The sequence below is a fragment of the Miniopterus schreibersii genome, assembly GCF_964146895.1.
Source record: "Miniopterus schreibersii genome assembly, chromosome: 5".
Classification (NCBI taxonomy): Eukaryota; Metazoa; Chordata; class Mammalia; order Chiroptera; family Miniopteridae; genus Miniopterus; species Miniopterus schreibersii.
The window spans coordinates 7,901,188-7,924,828 of record NC_138106.1 but is presented as its reverse complement, the minus strand read 5'-3'; the positions used below and the strand labels follow the sequence as shown (position 1 = coordinate 7,924,828).

At 47.7% G+C, this 23,641-nt stretch overlaps 2 protein-coding genes across 3 annotated transcripts in view; one reads left to right on the top strand and one right to left on the bottom strand.

Moving 5' to 3' along the window:
- CHAF1B (chromatin assembly factor 1 subunit B) overlaps window positions 1–23,641 on the top strand; it is a 371,302-nt gene that overhangs the window by 47,771 nt on the left and 299,890 nt on the right. The gene's annotated exons all lie outside the window — the stretch shown is intronic.
- Window positions 1–23,641, bottom strand: part of CLDN14 (claudin 14) — a 53,792-nt gene that overhangs the window by 10,713 nt on the left and 19,438 nt on the right. Inside the window, exon 2 of one of the 2 annotated variants that reach the window (XM_081138637.1) lies at window positions 20,787–20,924. The gene's annotated coding sequence lies outside the window, so the exon portion shown is untranslated. Of the gene's footprint in view, window positions 1–1,300; window positions 1,634–20,786; window positions 20,925–23,641 lie in introns of those variants that run through there. The other variant, XM_081138636.1, reaches the window with a different exon arrangement.

Below are 23,641 nucleotides of genomic sequence, written 5' to 3'. Positions count from 1 at the left end.
TTTAAAAAACAAAAGTCAACATTCAATTTTATCGATCTTAAAAAAAACAAAACTAGCTGGAAAACAGGAAACATTTATAGTAACATTTTTATGGCACCAAAGAGGAATCTGTGTCTCTTCCTTTTTATGGGTTTCTCTGCAGATGCTTAAGAAGCACCAATCTCATCCTACAGAGGTGTAAGTAAAACCCAGTAAGCTTAAGAGATGTTTGCAAAACAGATGGAGCCAGATAAGAATGGAGGCCAGCTTCAGGTCTGGCTAATTAGGGGCAAGCAGCTCAGCCTCCGTGACTCACCTGGCTGTCTGCATCCTAACAGCTGCTTCCCAGAGCCGTCTAGGAGATGCCGAGATAACAGATGTAAAAACCTGCAAGCCCTGTAAGAAAGGCACCCAGCAAATGCGAGGCGCATGCACTGCGGTTTTATCACTGGGGCAGGTAAATCGACTCCCGGGTCCCCCGAAGCGGCCCAGAGCCTAGATGCTGGGAGAACTAGAGACGGGGCTGTCCTCTGGTTTCCAAGACTTCAAAGCTAAACCAAGTGATTAAGAGATTTTTGCCCTTAAAAACTGCAGGAATTAAATTTCTTGGCGGGAATGTGCAGCCAAAAGCCAGTGCCCCGAGTGGCTCCAAGGTTACCGAACCCTCTCAGGACACTAATCCCAGGTCCCTTTTTACTTTGCCTGTGGCCCGCCCAGCAGGCCTGGGCCTTCCGGCCCATCCTGGGCAGACCGTGGCAGCTGTTGGGGGTGAGGGGCTCAAGGTGGCTGCAGGATTAACTCACATATCAGATGGCACGGGATTTCCTCTCTTCAGTACCATTTTTTACCCTTATTAAGCGAGATCTGTAAGTTTCCCGCCCCTTCTCCCCTGCCAGTGTGTGTGTGTGTGTGTGTGTGTGTGTGTGTGTGTGTATGTCTGGCGTGCTTTAGGGGAGGGGGTGGGGGGAAGGGGAGGACATGGCTCCCAAGTCTGGAAGCTCTGACCACTCACGGAGCACAGAGGAGGCAGTGCCCACAGCCCCCAAGATGACCCGGTCACAACACTCAGCAGCTCCGGCCCTTGCTCCCGGACCGGGCCCGGCCAGCAGTGAGAGAGCCCTGCCCGCCCGACACCCGGGAACCAGACCCTTGTCCCCCCGGCTCATCAGGGGCCGCCGCCTCCGCACTCAGCTGCTGCGCGGGCCCTTCCCCAGAGGGCGTGCTGACCGCTGTGCCCGCGGGTGCTCGCCTGCCCACAGCGCCGCCGAGACAAATGACTGTCAGCCCCAAACCCCCCCGCTCGCAGCCTCCCCAGACTCACACGCAGGGGTCGTTAGGTCCCGTTGGCCTCATCGGCTCCCTCGCCAGCACCGGCGGGGCTGCTCTGGAACCGGCGCAGGCTCCTCGGGGAAGCTGCCGCCCTCCTGTCTTCCCTCCTCCACTGACTGGAGGCTTCAAGGCGCGGGTATTTGAGAGAAGGGTGTCTAGACAGTGACTGTGTGTGGCACACATGTCATTTGGCTGGATGGTGAACTCCCGTGTGCATGATATGAGGCAGCAGCTGGGCCAAGGCAGACATTCAGGACCAACCAGAAATGTCATTTCTGTACTTTAGAAAAACGCCTGATACATCTATGCATGGTCATCTCCTCCCTAAGACACCCTCTGGTCACTCTCTAGGACGGGCAGGAGAAAGCCCTGTCAGGCCTGCACTGAAGGCTGTCCCCAGTGAGCCCGCCGGTCCCTGCCCATGATCCCTGCGCCGGGTCCCTTGGCTGTGCGCACTCACTCCTCTGCGTCCTGGTTCATGGCTCCCCAGCGAACAGCCCACTTCCTGCGATGACTAAAGGCTCACGGTGGCCCCCTTGCTGCCCTGCCTGCCAGGCCTCCTCCGAGCTCGTCACCTGGTGTTGTCCCCACACTGCTTTGGACTTTCATCATATTGAGCAACTCGGAGTTTCTCAACCTGGACTCTGGATGATGCTGGTGAATTCTGATCCATGTGCAACTGTTCGGGGTTTTTTGGCTACAACTGCAGATATGGGCAGTTCGGTGACATCTGTGGAAAGAGGGATTTTTTGCTACGAGTTGGACATAAGAGACATGCTTAAAAAGGTGGCTTTCTTGGGACATCCAAGAAGTTTGCCAGTAGCGCTGGGGATAGTTCTTATGAAAGTTCAGACAGCACCGAAGGGTGGCCAAGGGAACCAGGCCGTGCGGGGGATGCCTCCAGTCCCTACAGGTGAGCTTCCAGACATCTGGGACTCAGAATTGCTGAGAACTATGATTTAACTTGACGGGAGTGTTCATCTCTGTCTCGTTGGTCCATTGAGCCTGTCCCTGTGTCCCTGGCAATGGATGGTGATAGCAGGGAAGGGAGCGTCTCGTGGCAGTGCTGGGAGCTCTGAGCAGGAGTTCGGAGTGTCTGTTAAATATTACCGATTGAGGACTGATCCACAGCCCAAGTCCACGCAGAGTCTGTTCGTCTCTGGGAGTAACCATCATAAGCAGAATGATCTTTAGTTCAGGGTCATCATAGGCCCATATCAAACTCTTCTGTTTAGTAAATACCATATATAGTAAAATTCACTCACACCGTCTATAATTATATGCTGGGGTTTTCTGGGAATAAAATATATAACTTTGCCTTTGGGGTGATTTGGCTGCAAATAATACATTTAATGTACAACTGCCTTTGATTTCTTGGCACTCAGCGTGTATACTCAGGAAATTCTGCAGAGAGAGAAAATGCAAGTCCCAAATGTTTTAAAAATATGATACTTTTAGGGATGCTACATTTAACAATGAATGAAGTGGACGTAATGTTTTGTAGACTTTTTGTTAAACTTTCATTAATCTGGATTTTCTCTGGAACAATTCATTCCTGTTCTGGGCTGAGGTATGAAACCTCCCAGGCCCTTGGCCCTGGCCTGTGGCTACTGATGGACAAAAGAAACTTATCTGGGCAAGGACACTGTGTGACTCAGTCTGAGTATAAAGGTATTGACTCATCCTTCATTCATCAAATATTTATTGAAGTCCAGCACCTGTAAGCAACAGGGTGCTTGGTGAGCAGGAAAGTTTCTAACCCTGGCCACTAGATTCTGGATTTTAAAGCCTCGTATTTGGGGAGTTCAAGATCATAATTTTTGACATAAAAATGAATTGCAAAATCAGATTTAGAGGACTATTACTTTTAACCAGGTAAGGAGCCTTAAAATTTGGCTCGTGTGTTCTTTCCCTGAGGCTGCTGAAGCAATGGACCTCAAGCTGGGTGGCTAGAGACAGCAGAAATGTATTGCCTCACAGTTTGGAGGCCAGAAGTCCAAAACCAAGGTGTCAGCAGGGCCCCGACTCTAAATAGAATCCTTTCCTGCCTTTTCCAGCTTCTGGTGGTGGCTGGCAGCCCTTGGGTTCCTTGGCTTACAGCTGTGCCTCTGTCGTCACATGGGGTTCTCCCTGTGTGTCTCTCTTCATATGGCTTTTCCTCTTATAGGGACAACAGTCGTCTTAACTTGATGATATCTGCAAAGACCCTATGTCCAAATACGGTCACATTCACAGGTGAGGACTTGAACATATCTTTTCAGGGGACAGAATTCAATCCATAACAGCTAGGGATCTCTGTGGCTCACTATTACTTCCTACTATTTCTATTATGTGGAGTGAGAGAGGTTTTCATGAGGACCAGAAAAATCTCATCTGTCAACAGTGACACTTGAATACAGGTTAAATCGAGAGCAAAAGATGCTGTATCAGCAACTGCAGCAGTCAAGCAGTTCCAAATACAAAGCAAAAGCGAGATGCCTTCTTAATCTCATGCTTGGTTTTGTTTTCTGAAGCTGCCCCTCAGGCTGCCTTGGGACACCCTTTCATCCTGAGATAAGTGACCACACAGTGACAACAAAGGCAAACCCAGTGACTGTCCTGAAGCCACACAGCCCACTGTGGGAGAACAGCTCATTCGCCATCTACTGGGAATTATAACATTTTCTTGAAATAACCCTTCATAAATAACTAGGGTTAATAGCGTTCACAGTCTGCTTGGCAAGAGAATCGGAGCTTTCCTTAGTGAGGGCATTTGCAAACAGAGACTAGAAAAGTCGATGGCGGGGCGCACCTTAGCTCAGGGGGGGCTCCTTTGGGGCTGTCGGGGTGTGAATATTTTGGCTAATGCTGGTTGGTGCGGAATGGGGAGTTTCTGAAATTCAAGCACACTAGTGAAATACGGCCTCCCTTCCACTTTTCTGGTGAGCATAATTCAGCTGACAGTCTCAGCAGCAGTCATGGTGTCAGGATCCTGTATTTGCTAATTGCTCTTTTGTACTCTGGACACAGGAAGATTTTACCTTTTGGATGAGGTGGATACCAGTAACTTCCCAACCAAGGCTCCCAGGGGTCATCTAATAAGTGACAACCAAAAAATTATGTCTTAAAATATAAAGAAATCAGAAGAATTGAAAGTGGGGAGCCAGGCTATTTGTACACCCATTTCTTAGCAGCACTGTTCACGATAGCAAAAAGGCAGAGACAACCCAAGTGCCCAGTAAGGGATGAATGGACAAGAAAATGTGCTCTATCCATACCGTGGAATATTACTCAGCCTTCAACAGGAAGGGGATTCTGACACCTGCTGCGGCATGGGTAAACACTGAGGACATTATTTATGCCCAGCCAGACACACAAGGTCAAATGTTGCATGATTCTACATATAAAAGGCGCCTAGAATAGTCAGATTCCTAGAGACAGAAGGTAGAATGGCTGCCAGGCGCTGAGGGACGAGGGGGTGGGGAGTTAGTGCTTAGCGAGGATAGTTTCAGTTTGGGAAGGTGAGAAAGTTCTGGGGATGGGTGGTGGTGATAGTTGCACAACAATGTAAATATATTTGATGCTTTAAACTGTGCGCTTAGAAATGGCTAAAATGGTGTGTGTGTGTTTTAATGGTAAGTTTTATGTTATGTGCATTTTAACACAACAGAACACACACACACACACACACACAGCACACTGGTCTTCTATTAGTCGTGCTGAGTCGGGCCGCCTCCCCCAGTGTGGTCTCCTAACATTCCACTAGTTTACATGTAAGGAGCGTCACTGGAATAAACGTTCTCAGATATCAGTCAAAATGACACTTTCCTCCTACCTCTATTTTAGCTCATTCTGAGAGCCAAATGCCAAATCCAGGCCCACGGGGGAGGTGAGCTTCCTGGAGCGAGCCCTGGTGAGCAGGGTAGCCCCGGGCGGGGCTGGAGACGACGGCCGGGTCACCCACCTGCCAGCCCAGACAAAGGCCCAACCTGTCCTGGACTCTCCGATTGTTACTCCCTAAACACAGAGAAGGTCCAGAGATGTCGCATGTCACACCTTTGGGTGCCTCACGCCTTGTAATTTACTAAGTACTTTTACACAGGCTGTTATTTAATCAGACAGCGTGGTGAGGCATCTGCTATCATCTCCAGGCATCTTGTCCAGTCCTCACAGCTGGTCATAGAAAGATCTGGGCCTTGCCCTGGCCTCTGACACAAGCCCCAAGTTCTTTCCTCCATGGGCCGCCAGCCTGGAGTTGCCAGCCCCCCGGAGCTGTCAGGAAAGGCAGCTCTGTGAGCGCGGGGAAAGGCGAGGCTCTGCCTGAACGAACAGTGCGGGCCCCAAGCCCAGTTCTCTGGAAGTCTTCTCTCTGCTCCCAGCCCCAGCTTATGTCCACAACAGCTCAGGGACCGGGAGTACTTTGCTGGGATCAGTTGCCACAGATCAGTGAGTACATGGATGAGGGAGTCAGGCTCCTGAGACACGCTCAGAACCTCCAGGCCTTTTTCCAACAGGAGGGCAACGCTCTGGATACTCAGTGTGATAAGTGTGGAGGCCTTTGTGCCCTCCCCCTCTGCTTCCTGTCCCCACCCCATTCACACACACATGCTCCTGAGTGCACGAGAACATGTGTGCACAGGCAACCATGGACACATGCACATATGTGCAAGCACACAGACACACACTTTCTTGACATGACTTTGGACAGCAGCAAAGCCGAATCTTTCTAATTCTATTATTTAAGGTAAAAGGAAAATAAATTTGAGCCAGAGGAAGACCTTTCTCTCCATCATGATCTTCCCGGAGCCCCTAGTCCAGCAAACTAATTCGGGTTGCATGGACTGCAGGGTACATGCTCAGCCCATGAACGAGGGTCCCCCCAGTGCCCTGATGGACTTCACTCTCAACCTCCCTTCTGAGGTCTGTGCCCTGAAACCAGGCACTTTAATCTCTACTGTCAGCTCTTAAAATTGAAGCCTCTTTTCTCGGCAAGAGCCTCTCCCAGAAAGAGGTTCCCCGGGAACTGAGAAAGCACACACGCAGCTTGCGAGCGCGGGACGGCCAGGAACGGCTGCTTCGGCGACGCAACGGAAATAGGAGAGGGGCCCGCTGTCAGACCTAACACTGGCACCTCACCTGCCAAGTGCCTTTGGGGTTCTTCATGTTGGTTTCGTGGACATTTATGTTTGTGGACAAGACTGCATTTGCCACAGGATCTTGCTGTGTCCATTCAGGTAGGCCATAAAAACCATCTGCCTGAAATCCCTTTTGGAACACGAAGGGGCATAAACAAATACGCGAATGGCCCTAAAAGACCGGGGAGGGGGGCTGTTCGGGAAGGGGCATGCAGCTGAGCCGAGCAAACGCTGCAGGCCAGCGTGTGCAGGAGCCGCCGGCCTCTGTAAGCCTGTTATGAAAACGTACAACCTTCAGACGAACAGGGTACATTCTGGGAGGGAGGGCGAGGCGGCACCTTGCTCTGGCGGATCGATCACCCACTCTGTGCTGGGGGTTTTATCAGGGCAGCAAGAACGCTATTAGGAAGAATTAACCAGCGAGTTCCTGCGGTGGGTGGAATAGTGGCCCCTTAAAACCTCAGAATGCTATCATTTTTGGAAGCAGTGTCTTTGAAGGTGTAGCCAAGTTAAAATGAGGTCGTATTAGCTTAGGTTGGGCCCCAAATCTATGGCTGGTGTCCTGATGAGAGGGGACACGCAGGAGAGAAGGTCACGTGAAGATGGAGACAGACTGTGGTGACGTGGCTATAAGCCAAGAACGCCAAGGTGTGCGGCAGCCACCAGAGGCTGGAAGACTCTGCGGAGGGCATATGGCCCTACCGACACCTCACTTGGGACTTCTGGCCTCCACAACTGTGAGAGGCTGAAGTCCTGCGGTTTCAGGCCTCCTTCGTGGTGACTCATTACAGCAGCCATGCCCCATCGAAGCAGACTGAGCAGCCTTCCAACTGGGGGCAGGTTCCTGCCGATTTAGAACCAGGGGGGAGTTCAGGGCACAGAGGTGGCAGGGCACCTCCACCAAGCATCCTCTGCCCCCCCTTCCTGGTTTAAACCACCTGACCCGGAGCCCTGCGAGCAAATGCCCCCCATTCACTCAGGGCTCCTTCCCACCCAATCAAGAAGGAAGGAAAAGAGCCGCAGAGAACAGGTTTTCTTGGCTTTCCAAGAGGAAGCGGCTCGGCGTCTGTGTACTTCTCTCTTCCCTTCAGGTTGACCTTTCATATCTCCAGCAACTCTTATCCTTCGGCAAACTCGGGCAGGCCCAGCGCGAGCTGTGAAAACACCGGACTTCAAAGCTTCGCACAAATCACCTTAAAGGCCTGACCTAAGCCCGGGAAAGCCGGAGCGGGGCTGAGAAATCACTCATTTCATCGCCGTGTAACTGAGACGTTGTTCCCCATCGCAGGTCACATCTGTCACCTTAACGGCCCCCACCGGGGTCCCACATGCGTGGAGACACCTGCATTTTCCACCTTCCAAGGGCTGAGTTATGAGCTGAGCCCCCGGTCTGCTGCCAGCAGCGTGGATGTTATTCCAGGGGCACGATCATGGGGCGGCCTAATGGGGGCCGTGGTTTCATTTCCTTTGCTGCTTCCAGGGCCGTAGGGAAGGAAGTGGACGGGAGTAATGCTTCTCCGTGGTGGTCAATCTTCAGCCTCGGCCACTGGAATGGTGGTGACAGCACAGAGTGACACTGCTGACAGGGAGGGGATGCTTCCGTGAGCCAGTGGAAGTGTGTACGGAGAGAGAAGCAAAAAGCAAACTGACAGTAATGATGGTAATAATACGGCCTGTCCTCTGGTCCATGTAGAATTCCTTCTGCATGGAATTCTAGTTTACTTCTCTTGTCCGGATTTGGCTATTAAAGACCAACAGGAACCAAGGGGGAAAATACTTGTATGGTGGCTGGTTGGTTGAGTAAAATGAGAGATTTCCAGTCTCAAATTGGATACGTGCATTTAAATTTGACAAACCTGTGGCAGGCGTGTGCTGTGACAGAGCACTGTTTGGTGAAGGGAACGTGAAGTTGGGTAAGACTGACAGTGTCACCAAGCTTTCTTCCCTCCACCCGGGAGCAGACACATCCACAGAAATGAGCTGCCACAGGAGGAGCCCCGAGAAAGGTGGGAGTGCCCCTTCGCCGGGTCCTTCAGCTCCAACAGAGAGGTGATCAAACAGACCCGTGTTCTGGGTTGGCTCAGCGTCACCCCCATGCAAGAGTGGGCCTCGTGGGGGCTGAAACCCAGCCAGGGCTCAGCTGGGCAAGCCTTGCCCCGTGCCCAGGGGTCATGTCCTTTGCATCAGAGTGGCTCATTCAGCAGGAACACTTTGTAACTGGGCCACCAGGACAAGGCTGTCTTTTTACAGTCCGTCCACCTGGAGGCGCCTTTTTCCCTGATTTGCATCGTCTCAGTGAGCCTGGCAGAAGGAAAACCTTTGTGCGGTTGCCTTTAGCAAATGTCATTGGGTGGTTGGGGGGATGATATTCATAGTGGCAAGCCTCAAGAAGTAAGTGACATAACACACACGGGTTTGGGGGTCAGGGAACCCTGAAACTCATGGGAAACTAGCCTTTAGAGTTTTCGTTTGCATGAGCTCTTCTGTTTTCAGCCTTCGTCTGTTCTGAATTTATAGGGGAAACTCAGGACGATAATTTTGTGGGGAAAACGTGGGTGTTGTGTTTTCTCCTTGAAACAATCCAATACCTAAATGTAAAAACAACGCCTGCTCTTAATCATTTGGTGCACATTTAATAATCAGAAAAACAATCTTTAATTTCTAGAGGCGGCTCAGAAACCTCTACTCCTCTACTAAGCACGCGGCTACCGGGACGTCTGTGTGGAAATACACGGGCTGGGGAGCGAGGGGCGCAGGCGTGCGGAGCGGTGGCGGCTGCCCTAAGGGCTCCCTGGAGGAGGGAGGGCAGCAGGGGGAGGGGGACTCGGCCCCTTGTCCTCTGTGGACACTTGGAGGGAGATGCCTGCTGGACTCCGTGGGGACAGGGCCCTGCCATCCTTCACTCCCAGACACCGGTCCTCACCTCCTCACCTTCCTCGGGCCCCCTGCACTCATGTCCCGGGGCTGCTGTAGCAAACGCAAGCTGAGTGGCTTAAAACCACAGAAATTTATTCTCTCTGTTCAGGAGGCTAAATGTCCAGTAGCAGAGTCGGCAGGGCTGGTTCCTTCTCGGGGCTCAGCGGGACAATCTGTCCGGGCTTCTCTCCCCGCTCCTTGGTGGTTGCCCGCAATCCTTGGTGTTCCTTGGTCGCAGACGCGTCCCCCAGACCTGTTTGTCATCACCCCTCTGTGTCTGTGTCTTTTCTCCTTGTCTTACAAGGACACCAGTTATGTTGGATTAAGAGTCCACCCTACTCCAGTAGGACCTCATCCTGTCTCTACTAATTACAGCTGCAATGGCCCTATTTCCAAATAAGGTCACATTCTGAGGTTCTAGGAGGGACATGAATTTGGGGCGGAGGACACTCCTCAACCCACTGCACCCCCAATTCTCTGCTAACACTGAAATCCACGGAACTCTGTGGAATCCACCCGTGGCAGCTCCCAGCCTCGCAGCTCATCTCATCTCCCACTGTGCCTGTCCCGGCAGCTTTCTCTTCTGTCCCAGAAGCCCTTTTCTTAATATTATGCTCTTACTAAGAAATCCATTTAACCAAGACTTTTACCTATTTAATCAAGACTAAACTCTACCTGAATTTTCAACACCCCTCCTCACCCCATAACAAGCAATATCTTACTACTGATGAGGTTCCCAAGGCCGCATCTCCCAGCCATGCCCTTCTCTGCCCTGCTCTACCACTCCCTGGGCAGACAGCTCTCTTCCTTCCCCTCCTCTGTCCAGCGGGCCCTTCCCACTCCTCACAGTGAAGCTGCTGTCCATTGGGTCACTGTGCCGGTACACAGGTCTCAGTCCATGTTTGTCCCATGGAATGGATTCCCTGATGTCTTTCTGGTTCCAGCCCTGAGAGTGGTGCTATGGTGTTAAGTCCTTCCACCCCCAAGTCCTGGCTGCCTCTCTAATTCGCTGGTGTTTCCCTAATAAGACATTGCTCCAGATAGATTAATTAGGCTTTTTGATGGCCAAGGTGGTGACATATCTGTGTTTCTGCCCCCAGAGTGCAATTCAGGAACTAAGACCACTCAAAAAGTATTTACTTAAAAAGTGCACAAATACAATTGCTTTTCTCTAGGGGCCCGGGTTCCCGCACAGAATTACTCATTAGGGATTGAGTCCATTTTGGATGTTAACCCAACAAGATTAGGGGTAGAATCTAGTTGTTTTATATGTGTTTAGAGTTTCTAAAGGTGAACCTGAGGCCGACCTGTTTCAGTATCTTTAGGGTTGTTTGTTAAATGTGGGTTCCACCATAAAAGACCCTAAATAGCCTCAGCAATCTTGAGAAAGAAGAACAAAGTTGGAGGAATCACACTACCTGATGTCAAACTATACTCCAAGGCCACAGTAATCAAAACAGCATGGTACTGGCATAAAAACAGACATATGGATCAATGGAACAGAATAGAGAGCCCAGAAATAAACCCACGCCTATATGGCCAATTAATATTTTACAAAGGAGGCAAGAACATACAATGGGGTAAAGGCAGTCTATTCAATAAATGATGCCGGGAAAATTGGACAGATACATGCAAAAAAAAAAAAAGAAAATAGACCACTTTCTTACACCATATTCAAAAATAAACTCAAAATGGATAAAGACTTAAATGTACGACTCAAAGAAAACACAGGTAACGAAATCTCTGACATTTTTCTTAGCAATATTTTTTTCTGATTATCTCCTCGGGCAAGGGAAACAAAAGAAAAAATTAACAAATGGGACTACATCAGCCCTGGCTGGTGTAGCTCAGTTGACTGGGCATCGTCCCGTGCACCAAAAGGTTGCTGATTTGATTCCTGGGCAGGGCACAGACCAGGTTGAGGGGTCAGTCCCTGGTAGGGGGTGTGCAGGAGGCAGCCAATTGATGTTTCGCTCTCACATTGATGTTCCTCTCCTCTCCCTCTCCATTCCCTCTAAAAATAATATTTTTAAAAATGGGACTACATCAAATTAAGAAGTTTTTGTACATCAAAAGAAACCACCAACAAAATGAAGGCAATCTACTTAATGGGAGATGATATTCTCCAATGATACATCCAATAAGGGGTTAATATCCAAAATTTATAAAAGAACTCATACAACTTAACACCAAAAAACCCCCAACAATTCAATTAAAAAATGGGGAGAAGACCTGAATGGATACTTCTCCAAAGAAGACACACAGGTGGCCAAAAGACATGAAAAGATGCTCAATGTGACTAATTACCAGAGAAATAAATTAAAACCACAGTAAGATATCAGCTCAGACCTGTCAGAATGGCTATCATCAATAAATCAACAAACAACATGTGCTGGCGAGGGTGTGGAGAAAAGAGAACCCTCGTGCACTGTTGGCGGGAATGCAGACTGGGGCAGCCACTACAGGAAGCAGTATGGAGGTTCCCCAAAAAATAAAAAATGGAGCTGTCTTATGTAATTCCAATCTGGGTATTTATCCAAACAAACCCAAAACACTAATTTGAAAGAATATATGTATCCCAATGTTCACTGCAGCATTCGTTTTACAATAGCTGAGATCTGGAAGCAACCCAAGTGCCCATCAATAAATGAGTGGATAAAATAGCTGTGGTACATATGTACAACGGAATATTACTCGGCCATAAAAAACACACAATGAAATCTTACCATTTGCAAGAACAAGGATGGACCTAGAGGGTATTATGCTATGTGAAATAAGTCAGTCAGTGAAAAGACAAGTATCATATGATTTCACTTATATGTGAAAATAAACTAACAAACAAAATAGAAACAGACTCATAGATACAGAGAACAGACTGACAGCTATCACAGGGGAGGGGGTTGGGGGACTGGATGAAAAAGATGAAGGGATTAAGAAGTACAACTTGGTAGTCACAGAATCGTCACAGGATGTATAGTACAGCATAGGGAATATAGTCAGTAATATTGTAATAACTATGTAGATGCCAGGTAGGTACCAGAAATATCAGGGAGATCACTTTGTAAAGTGCGTGATTGTTTAAGCACCGTGCTGTACACCTGAAACTAATACAAAATAACATTGAATGTAAACTGTAATTGAAATAAAGCTTAACAAAAGAGAGAGAGGTAAAAAAAAAAAAAAAAGGAGTTTCTAAGGCCCAGACCCAGAGACACTGAATCAGAATTTGAGGAGGTGGGCCTGGGAATTTGTATTTTTATGTCAGCCACGGCCCCAGGCTGGGTGAATCTTATGCATGGTAAAGTTGAAAATCATGGATCTAGACACGTGGACAACAAATATTGATTCTAGATGGGCTGCTGGAGTCGAAGACAAGCTAGTGACTTATTACAGCTCAGAGCATCAGTGGGGGCAAAGCCAAAACGATTTACTGCTTCCTAGGTGAGTAGTCACTTCAAGGCTGCTGGGTGTCCAAAGCAGAGCAACATCCTCACAAAGTGGGGGGCAACAGGGGAAACCACGGGGTCTCCGAGTGACCCCGTGTGCAGCGAGGAGCCCAGAAGCCTGCCCCAGCCTCAAACAGTCTCCCTGTGTTCCCATGCTGTTCCCCCAGGGCAGAGAATTAGAGCATGCTGTTCATTTATAGTGTTTGCTTTGCTTTTGGAAACACCTCAGGGCAACTCAGGATAGGTTTGCACAGTGGTGTTTGACTTGGCTTCGCTGTCAAGTTCCCGCTTTTTAGCCATTTATTTCAAGTTAGCACACGGCCCTCATCCAGGAGCCCAGCACCAGGGCTAATAGGAATCGGGGGTAGGCAAAGGAAAGGAAACGTTGGGAGGGCCGAGTCGCGCCCACCCATCCCGCCTTCTTGGACTGGAGCGCACCTAAGGTCAGGCTGGGCATCAGGCTGCCTGGGACTTTGCAGCCTCCGACCCCTCGCTGCAACCCGTGATGCCTGCGGACGCTGTGACCCACCCAGCCACGGCCTGACCCACAACAGGGTCTGAAGGATTATTTTCCAGGAAGGTGATATATTCCATTTTTAAGCTATTTTATTTTTTAAAATTCAACTGCTTTTCAATAGCAAATTGCTGACCCCTTTCAAATGTTTACTCAAGTTTCAAATAGAGATTAAATTACAATTTAATAATAACCGTCACCACTGTGCCAGCTACTTCATTTACATCACTTCATTCAATCCCCACAAAAATCTGCACACACTATTCAGTGGGTATTCTTAGATCCCATTCAGTGATGAGAAAACAGCTCAGAGACGTTAAGTGAGTAGCCACAGGTGACCAGCGGGGATTGCAACTCAGTACCGCGGTTCTCAGGGACTGAGTGCTCTCCACTTGGAGATGACCTATCGGCCTGAACTTTCTTTCCTTGACTTGAAGAAGGAAAGAACAGTGGCTTAGCCGAGGGCTGAGAGTTCACCTAAGGCCGGCCCCTGTTTGCATGAGGCCCATCTGCCAGGATATGTTAGCACAAGAAGTGAGGCGAGAACTGGTCTATAGTGACACATCTGTAGGGAGTTTCTGTCCATGTCACATTTCTTTTTCACAAAGTGAAAAGCACAATTGAGATTCATTCGTGTGGGTGGTAGAAAGAGTTTATGATCCAAACAGAACACAGGGCCTTTGGGAGATGGCCACTGTTATCTGACCCTGGGCAGGCTGTGCTCAAAGGTGTAGGTGTTGGGTGGAATCTGGGGTGGGTGGGGCTGAGACTAATGAAACTGAGCTGGGACTTCTGGGCTTTCAGGAAAGGGCCCAGGATTCCCATGCTTCCTTCCTGGAGGTTCCCTTCCATATTTCCTGCCGTGTTGACATGTACACAACCCTCTTGCCCCATACCCACAGGGTCACCACTGCGATTGAGCAGTGGCAATTGCAGGCTGTTAATCTTATCAGCAGCCTGGGCCTTAGTCAAAGGACCCATGGTTCTCTCTAGTTGAAGGGACACACAGCAGGCTCCCAGCCAGCCCTTGGCCTTGGGTGAGGGTTGTTTTTGGTGGAAAGAAGATGTTTGAAGTGAGAATATTTTAGGACATTGTTACTCAGCTATGAGAACACTGGATAGAACAAAAGTTCTATGAATTTAAAAAATTCTGTTACTGATTAAACCCAATGAACCCAAAAGGGGCTAAGCTATTGTTTAAAAATGGATCCCATGCCTTGACCTTGCACCCCACAGGTGAGGTAGGCTGGAACGGGTTAATGGTCTATGCTGCCTTGACGATACTGGTGAACACCATCTCCTGACTTTTTGTAGCGAGCTAAGAGCAGCAAGAAGGAAGGACCAGGAGTAACCATCATTGCTATTGTGCTGGCTGCTCATTAGTGCTCCTTGTTTGCATATGCTAATATACGATAGCCCAAGTTGGTGTTATCCCAACTGTGCATATCAGGAAACAAGAGACTTGTAGAGTTCAGTAACTTGTACAAGATTACCAAGTTTGCAAGTGGTCCGGCCGAGAACTGAAAGGGTCCTTTCTTCTCCAAGCTGCCGCCCATGAAATACTATTCTGATCCCTGTTGTGGCCTGACGAGAATCACGTTCTACTGCACTAGCCAGAAGGTCGAGAGCAATTACGCTGTCCCGCTGGTATGCTTAGGGTCAGTCCCAAATTAGCAGAGTTCTCTCCGCCAAGGAAAGAAGATTCCAAGGAAATGATATCTTGGGTTTTTCCCCTTAGTGGACAGACATTCCTTGAGAGGGTTATGGTACATTAAAGGTATGTTGCTGTGGCATCTTGTCAATTTTATAGCTACTGCTTTACACCTCATCAGCATTCTTTTTTTTTTTTTTTAAATATATCTTTATTGATTTCAGACAGAGGAAAGGAGAGGGGGAGAGAGAGGTAGAAACATCAATGATGAGAGAGTCATTGATCGAGCCCGCAACCCAGGCATGTGCCCTGACTGGGAATTGAACCCTGATCGCCTGGATCCTAGGTCGACGCTTAACCGCTGAGCCACGCCCGGCAGGGCTCATCAGCATTCTTGATCTCACTGTGGTGCTCACTCCAAACAACATGGTCTGAACAAGTAAGAACTGAATGCAGGTTGTCCATTATTTGATGACACACTAAGTGATGATGTTTTAGGAAAAATTATTTTCTTGTGTATCATGGTTTTAGTGTTATCCACGCCTGCTTTACAAGGGAGAGTTTCATGTTCGCAATTATGATCATTATGAGACACAAAAATTGTTTACTATAAAACAAAATGCCAAATATTTCTCAACTATGCAAAAAACTATATAATCTTGAGAGTATCTGACTTGAATGAAGGACAAAGTTCCTAACCCAGGCTGCACATTAGGATTTAAAAGCTTGGGGAGCTTCTAAAGATTCCTAACGTGTGGGCCCCAAGTCTAGAGCAACTAGAGCAGACCTGAGGAGAGTTTAGAAAACTGTGCAGGTGATGTTAACATGTAGCCAGTGCCAAGAACTACTGAACTTTGACAGTAACTGATTTTAAATTCATGGAGTTAGGTCTGATTAATATCAATGCATTAATGTAGCATAAAGGAAAAAGATCTACCTTATGCATTATAACTAAGAGCCTTGAATATAATGCATTTATAATGTATGCAACAAATGTAATACATGCAATGAGCCAATAAATTACAGGCACAAAGTAGATGATCAATAAGTAAAGAATGCCTGAATGAACATCCTACAAAATTTCATATCAAAAATCATATTTTGATGAAACTAAGATGTCAACAACTGTAAGACAAAGTATCACTGAGAAAGAAAAAAAATAAACTATGACATGCCATATACTACAAGCCACATCCAAACATAAAAATATTCAAAACAGGAAAAAATCTGAGTCTTATAATTGATGAAATTCAGTACTTAAAAATTACCATATTTAAACTTTCTGCCTAGTCACACCAACTGTTATATCACTAATTTCCACTAGATGCCACTGTGACCTGCTACTTCAGGTTCCAAAGGAAATCTGAAAACCAATTTTCCCCAAGTATTTAAAATTGAAATAGTGCACCTCTTTTACAGACATGACTTAAAAATCTTCTCTTTTAGGAGTCGTTGCTTGTTATTTTTCTTGTATTAAGACATAGGCAAAGTATCTCACAAAGTGTAAAGTTATTTAAAAAGTGAATTGAAATGTTTTAATGGTTGATGCAACAGAAAATGTACTATTGCCTCCCTTTTATCCACACGCCCAGATTTCACATTTTGCTTATCTGCAGTGGGTTATAGAGAAGAGGCAGTAATGCGAAGGCTGATGTTTGACTTAAATCAAGTAAAAAGTGAAACCTAAAGGAAAGAATATCATGCCTTCTAACCTGAAGACAGCAGATCACGGTACCCTGCACACAGAAGTTTCTGTCTCAACAGGCAGAGCTGGGTGGGAAGGGGATCCAGGGTCAATAGCACAGGCCCTGAGCTTAAACCCGAGCTCAGTATTAACCCTGGGGATTGACCCAGGGCCTCTATGGCTGGAAACCTGAGGACTTTCCCTGTTGGATGAGAACTGCTCTCCCAGCAAAATGGTAGAGTCTTTAGGGCCCAAAGGAGGCCAGCAGAAGCTTCCCGTGTGCATAGAGCAGCGCTACTCAAACTGTTCCTGCTCTCCAGTGAGAGGAGAAACTGAGAGTAGGCATTTCAAAACTTGCATAACAAAATAACTAATTTTGTTGGTCAAATCTAATAAAAAGAAATCGGGCTTGTATTTTGTATATCTTTATTTTTTATTTCATTTTCTAGTGATTCAGTATTTCTAGTATTGTACAAAAGTGTCGGTCCATAAGAGACTGGATTTTAAAAAAAGTAGTCTTTCATCCCAGATAGCAGGGGGCAGCATTTGCAGAAAGCCTACCCTGTGCCATGGAGGAGGGAACCCTGAACGATGGCCCTATGGAACCCTTACTGTAGTAATTTTCAAGTGGACGGCACAGACAGAAAAGGGGAGAACGACAGAGGCATTTTGATTGTGAAGGACAGGATGACAGACCTAGCCTCTGAGTCTGTAGTCGGTATCTCACCAAGAACACCCCGAACAACTCTTCAAGGCTCAGAGACGCCACATTATCGCCCCCAGCTGCTCCCCTTGTCCAATCCACACACAACCACAAGCCTAAAACTGACCTTGGGACAAGAGGGACTCATGTGGTCACAGTGAAAAGCAAATACAAAACCACTCAGAATTGTCCACATCTTATAGCTTTAGCTTTGGAAGAGAAATGCAGAAAGAAGTCCATAACTAAACACCTTCCTGGCCAGATCCAGCCCACGTAGCTGGCTTTGGTGTACAGGGCCCCTAATGTGCCCTGAATTTCCATTTACAGATAACTGAGTTGGCCACTTAGCTTTTTCTAGAAAATGCCCTGCAGCACTATCCTATTGTTGGCATCTTTTTCAGAAAGTAATTTGGTGATAATGATCACAATGTAAATTGTGAATACTCTTTAACCCAGCCGTTTCTCTGCTAGAAATCCATCCTACGGTTTTACTCTTTAAAGCAGGCAGACACACATAATACGATATCCAATACTCATTTACTCTTTGTGAGAGGAAAAAACCTGGATAAAAGCTAAATGTCCTTCAATAAGAGGCTAGCTAAGTTACGGCACCCCATACAATTGAATAGTATGCGCCATTAAAAGATTAAATGCGCCTCTAGGTACTAATGAGGAAAGAGTTTTAAGGCACAAGGTTCAGTGTGATCCTATTTGTGATCGTGCAGAGAACCTTTCTAAAAGCTCCGTGTACAGGAAGCTGTTCGTAGTGGTCACCTCTAGGAACAGGGTCAAGACTGGGGAGAAGCACTTTCATTTCTAATATCACACCCTTCTATACCATTTTGATTTTTTTTAAAAAGTAAAACCATGTATTGATTTAATATGGTTTAAGTAAACCATGTATTAATTTAATATGGAACAAAGTGCCTATTGGAGAGTTATCAGAAGTTACAAGAAACGGCAACAACTATCAGTCAGTCAAAGAACCTGAAACAGGGGGTTGCATAAAATAGTCATGCTCTAAAAGTCAAGAGCCACTGAAAAGAAAAACCACAACTCTTACATTGCTCTCATCCATGGCTGGTGAATATTTTAGTAACAGGCAGCACCAGCCTCAGGACTGCCCAGGAACTATGAGTTGCAGGGAACTCAAGGCTTCCAGGCATCACGGCGTCACCAGGTCAAAGAGCCCAGAGTCTGCTGCCCAGGTATTTAATTAATGTGTGGAAATGGGATGGGTGGAAAGGAGATTGGGTTAGTCAAGTAAATAAAAAATGGTTGCCTGGCCCTGCTTCATAAATAGAGGGAGTGTCTTGGCTACCGGTGGTGCTGTTACCTTCTACAAATGGAACACAACATTTCCTGTTTACTTCTACCCTACCCTGCATAGTGCTGATTCATCAGGCTACCATCAGTCCCGGAAATATTTTTCTTAAAAGTTATGTAGTATAATTACTACACACACACCACTCTGCACTCAGTCCAGGGGAGCTAGGGAGGGAGGCTCCCTGTCCACCTGGGGGCCTTCAGCACAGCGGGCAAGGCTGTAAACGCTCTCAGTTAACAGGCATTTCCAGTGCTGTCTGGAATTGAGTGTTTTGTAAAACACTGCTTACTCCGCTTTGGCCTTTCTTCCTGCTATTTATCTCATGTTCTATGTAACAGTTTCCACCCACAGTTGCGAGGAAAGGTGTTCGAGCGATCAATCTGGACTCAAAGAGACAAAGGAAGAGTATTATATAAGCTGGGTGTCAAAAACCCAGTTTCCAGGCAGCTCAAGTTGCCTTCCTGGAAGAGGGGGAGGAAGCAGAGGGAGCCACGGGGCCAGGTGGAAACCCTCTGCAATTGCAACCAGTGTCATAAGCAGCACCTGGAGCCTGGGAGAGACGACCAAGGGCATGTGAAACGGGTGTCAGGGTAGAGGCCAGAATTAAGCTTTCCTAGTTTCCGTGCACCGCCTACGTCGCGGTCTCTCTGACCTGGGTTGGGACGCCCCAGGTTGCCAGGAGGGGTGCAGGGGGCGTGCGGGCACAGAGCGCCCCCTGCAGGATCGCCGGAGTGCTCAGGCTTCCCAGCGCACCTGAGAAGAAACCACATTTCCTTCCAGCCAGTGGGCCAGCTAAGGGCTGCTGCGTCTCTGGAAATCGCTTGCAAGACGCCGAGACATGGCGCCTTTTCCAGACGCCCCTCCAGGGGAGTATCGGGGAGAAGGCAGGCAAACTTGCTCAGGGCGTGGCCAGGGCATTGCCTTCTGAGGCAGGAGGGTGCCCTAAACCGTGGGGCCTTTGCTTTGCTGAGAGGAGAGTGCAAATGTGGGGCCAGAAATAAATTCTCTGGAGTTAGGGGAGATAGCGAGCGATGAGGCTGCCCCCCCTCCCTCAGGCCTTTCTTCCTGTTGGGCCCTTCCTTTATTTACTTAGACTATTCAGCCTTTCCTCTAGGTAAATACGGAACAGATATTTAAAAAGCACCCGATTAAACAGTGTCGAGTTGTCATCCTGTCTCCACCGGCTCTGGGCGCGGCTGGGCACTTGCTGGGTTCCGTCCTGACTTCCCTGGCGAGCAGGAGGCGGCCCTCCAGCCGCGGGTGGGGGACTGCGGCTGCGCACTGCGGCTGCGCAAGAGGAACTTCCGGTGTCGGCCATCTTGGGAGGAGGCAGAAACTCAGACCGGAAACCCACGGGGAGAATGGGCGGAAGTCTCGCCTCGCGCTACCTGGGCGCAGGGTGGGAGTGTGGCTGTGGTGTTTCCCGCGGGGAAGTGGGAGTGGGACAGGATGCGATTCTTTAGACTCAGACAAAGGGAGCCTGGTGCGCTGGCTGAGGTATCTGTGGAGGGTCTCCCATGAAGAAGGTAAAGGTGGTGGGTGGAGTCAGTATTGAGGGCTGGCCTACGGGACAGAAATGTCCTCCCTCTCACAACCTCGTAAGCCTAGGTTCTTCTCTTTTAAGGAAAACAGTAGATACTCCCTTGAGGCACTGGTTTTAGATCGACACCTTAGAAACTATAAGTGCGTTTACTGCTCCCCTACACAGCCTGGCGATCCCCAAAGGACTCCAGGATCTAGGGCCCTACTGGCCCCACTGCAGACATGCTGCATCCCCTCGGGCCTCACGGATGTCCAGCCTTTACTAGAGCACACGGTATATAAACGCCCAGAGCCCGGTGACACCCAAGGGCTCAGTTATATTCTGAGCCTCCTTGTTCCCCGCTGTGGTGAGCTCAGGCCCAGCGAGCACGGAGCTCCCGGGACATTCCCCCACCAGCCGGACTGGAAATACCGGAAAAACAAAGGTCCCTGCCCTCAGAGGCGGTGCTGGTGTTTTCTCTCCTTTTGGCCAGTTCAGTTTCAGCTAGAAACTAGAATAATAATTATAATGATACATGTTTACAGATTTTAACTAATTAATCCCTTGGAGTTCTCATTTTTGGGGAAAGCATTCCACCCACCTCATACATCAGGAAAGCAGGAGGCCATATGGTTTGGCTGGGCTGGGTGGTCGCTGGTGTCAGTAGGAGAGCGGAGACCTGGACTTCAACAGTTCTTGGCTTCTTGGCCTGGGTCCAGATTGCTGGGCCTTGCACCCCCTAGAAAAAGGGAACACATGAGAAATTGAAGTGGACCAGACCATAAACTATGAGGAGCAGTTGGCTCCAGTTAAGAGGGCGGCCCCTTGGCCCTTCCTGTGCCTGTTTCTCTAGGAGAGACAGGCTTGGGGAGAAGGAAAACCCATTTCTCTGGGACTGTTTTGCCCCTCTTTAATTACCAGTTAAAACAAAATAGTCTGTAGAGAAAACTCCTCTTGAAAGAAAATTCCAAGGTGCTGTGAAGGTTTCCTCTTTCCCTTTTGAATCCCATGATCTGCAGCTATATATATAATCCAATGTAGGCCTGAAAAAATATTTGTCTATAGGAGCACCCGCATGGGTTGTTGGGGAACACCAATACCAGAGAATGCAGGTGGAGCCTGTATGGTAAACAGCCAAATCCCTCAAGTTGTGCTCTGACCTACTTATTACAAACCCTCTTAACTGTTGTTAACAGGAGGTATTCTAGATTTTCTCCTGATTCTATCTTCTTTATCTACCAGCAATTATTCTCAACAAAATAGGGTGAGGTAGTGGGTGTAGGGGAAGGAAGGGTAGTCAAGGTCTTCAATGGTCATGGCTATTTCAAGGCAAGGAAGGTGGTAGAAACAGAGGGAGGCAGGTTGGGAACCTTCCAATTCAACAGAAGTTAGATACGAAGGCCTGTGAGACAGCAAAGAAATGCAGGCTGGGTTCCCAGAGAGAACTGCTTGTGTCTTTCCTAAGTGAACAAGTTTGGTCAAATGCGGTCCTTCCAGGCTGTATCAAGGCGGATTACCATCCCTGTTTGGAAACACAGTTTTGCCATCTCAGTGGATTTTCCTTCTGAACCCCTAATAGGCATTTACTTAGTCTTAATTACATATCGTCCAACTTTTCATATATGGGTGCCCTTTTCCCCCAATTCAACTGTAGACTTAGTGGTAGGGACCCGAGTTTTCATAATCAATATTAATTAAAATGATTGATCAGAATGTTTCCCCTTGTGTGTTTTCAGCCAAGGGACATACTAATTTCAGTCTCATTCCTATTGCTTGATTTCCTTTCATCGTCCCAGGTTTCCTGTTGAGGTCCAAAATTTGAAGTCCTCCCCAATGCAAAGAGCACATCTGGGATACAGGTGTTTCTTTTCTTTGCTCCTGCACAATGATAATTTTTTCGGCTACTACAGGAAGCTCGGCAGATTCAGAAGTACAAGGAGCCCACCAAGGCCTGAGAGGCTATTCACTGATGCTATCAACAGGTCTGAATGCCAACATCTGCTTACAGAGTGATTGTCCCAAATTTGGTTGGTCTGTTTTGAGATGATAGCCTCATATTGAAGTAATTTCTCCCCACCAAAGGGTCTAGAATAGGTTCAGTTGTAATCTATTTTATGTAGTTTTGACTGCCTCAAGAAACCTGGAAAGGGTTATTAATAGTGTGTGTCTAGGCATATGGGTAACTGTTCCAGCTCAACAGTCTGTGAACACCATTAGTAGCCCTTGAAATGGTTCTCCAGGAAGCACAGGCTGTTAATAACTCTGCCCTGATGCTCCTATGTGGGCCAAACAGTGAGATAATGTATAACTGCAAGTAGCCCAAGCTCTCTGAATTGACAACTTGCTCAGGGGGACTGAGATGGTGCACATTCTGAACCCAGAAAACATTGTCAAAGAAACAATGGAAAATGACCAACTCTCCCTTGCTAGTAGATTGACATGTCACTGCATTGATAGGCAAGAGTGACAAACTGACAGACTGTGGTGCTGTGTCCCTTCTGCTGACTCAGAGAAGGGCCTCATCCCAGGCAGTCAGAAGTAATTATATCAAGTGTTTGGAGATAGAAAGATAACACCCTCAGGATGTTTATAATCCAGCCAGAGGGATAAGGCAGAAGACTGAAAAGCTAGTTAGAATGCAAAGTAATGGAGTATCCACCCTATGGGATAATATTCAGCTATGAAAGTAAGTGGAGTGGATCTATAAGTACTGAGAGCTGAGTGCAAAATGCTGGTAGCAGAACAAGATACCACCTATATAAAAATTGAAGCACAGCGCCTCTGTGTGTGTGACCATAGGCACATGTGCAAAGGCATGGAAGGGACGGGAAGAGGTCACGTAGAAATAGAGACGCAGTTTCCTTTGGGAGGGAAGTGGGATTGGGGAAGGCAGTGAAGGACACCTTCCATAGTTTTACTCCACATACTTCTGTATTGAAGAAATTACTTAGAACAAGAAAATATTTATGTTTCTTATGTAAAAAAGGAAATGAGTGAAAAATATAACAACAAAGCAAGTACATGAGAAATACAAAGGGGTGACCCCAAAGGTAAGTGTGGTGAACTCACAAACTCTGCAGCCCCTCTTTCTCCTTGTCTTCAGGACCCAATTTTGCTCAGAGAGAGGGAGAGGGAAGGGACTGCGATGATTTCTCATTTAACCTGGTCCTAACAAGAGGATGGCTGGTCCCTGTGTGGGCTCTTAACACCAGTCCTTGAATGGAGATACTCTTTCCTCTCCTGGTCTCGCCTCCAGCTTGAAATCAATCATGCCTCTCACTTCTTGGAGTGAATTCAAGGAAGGCATACTCAAATATCACACTCTGAGAGGTGGGTAAATAACCCAGCCCCGGCTTTCACACTGATCTGTGGAAATGAAAATGATATGAAGGTGCTTCAGTGGCTAAAAATGCTCGACTCAAACCTCATTAAAAATGTTTCCCTATTTTCACACCC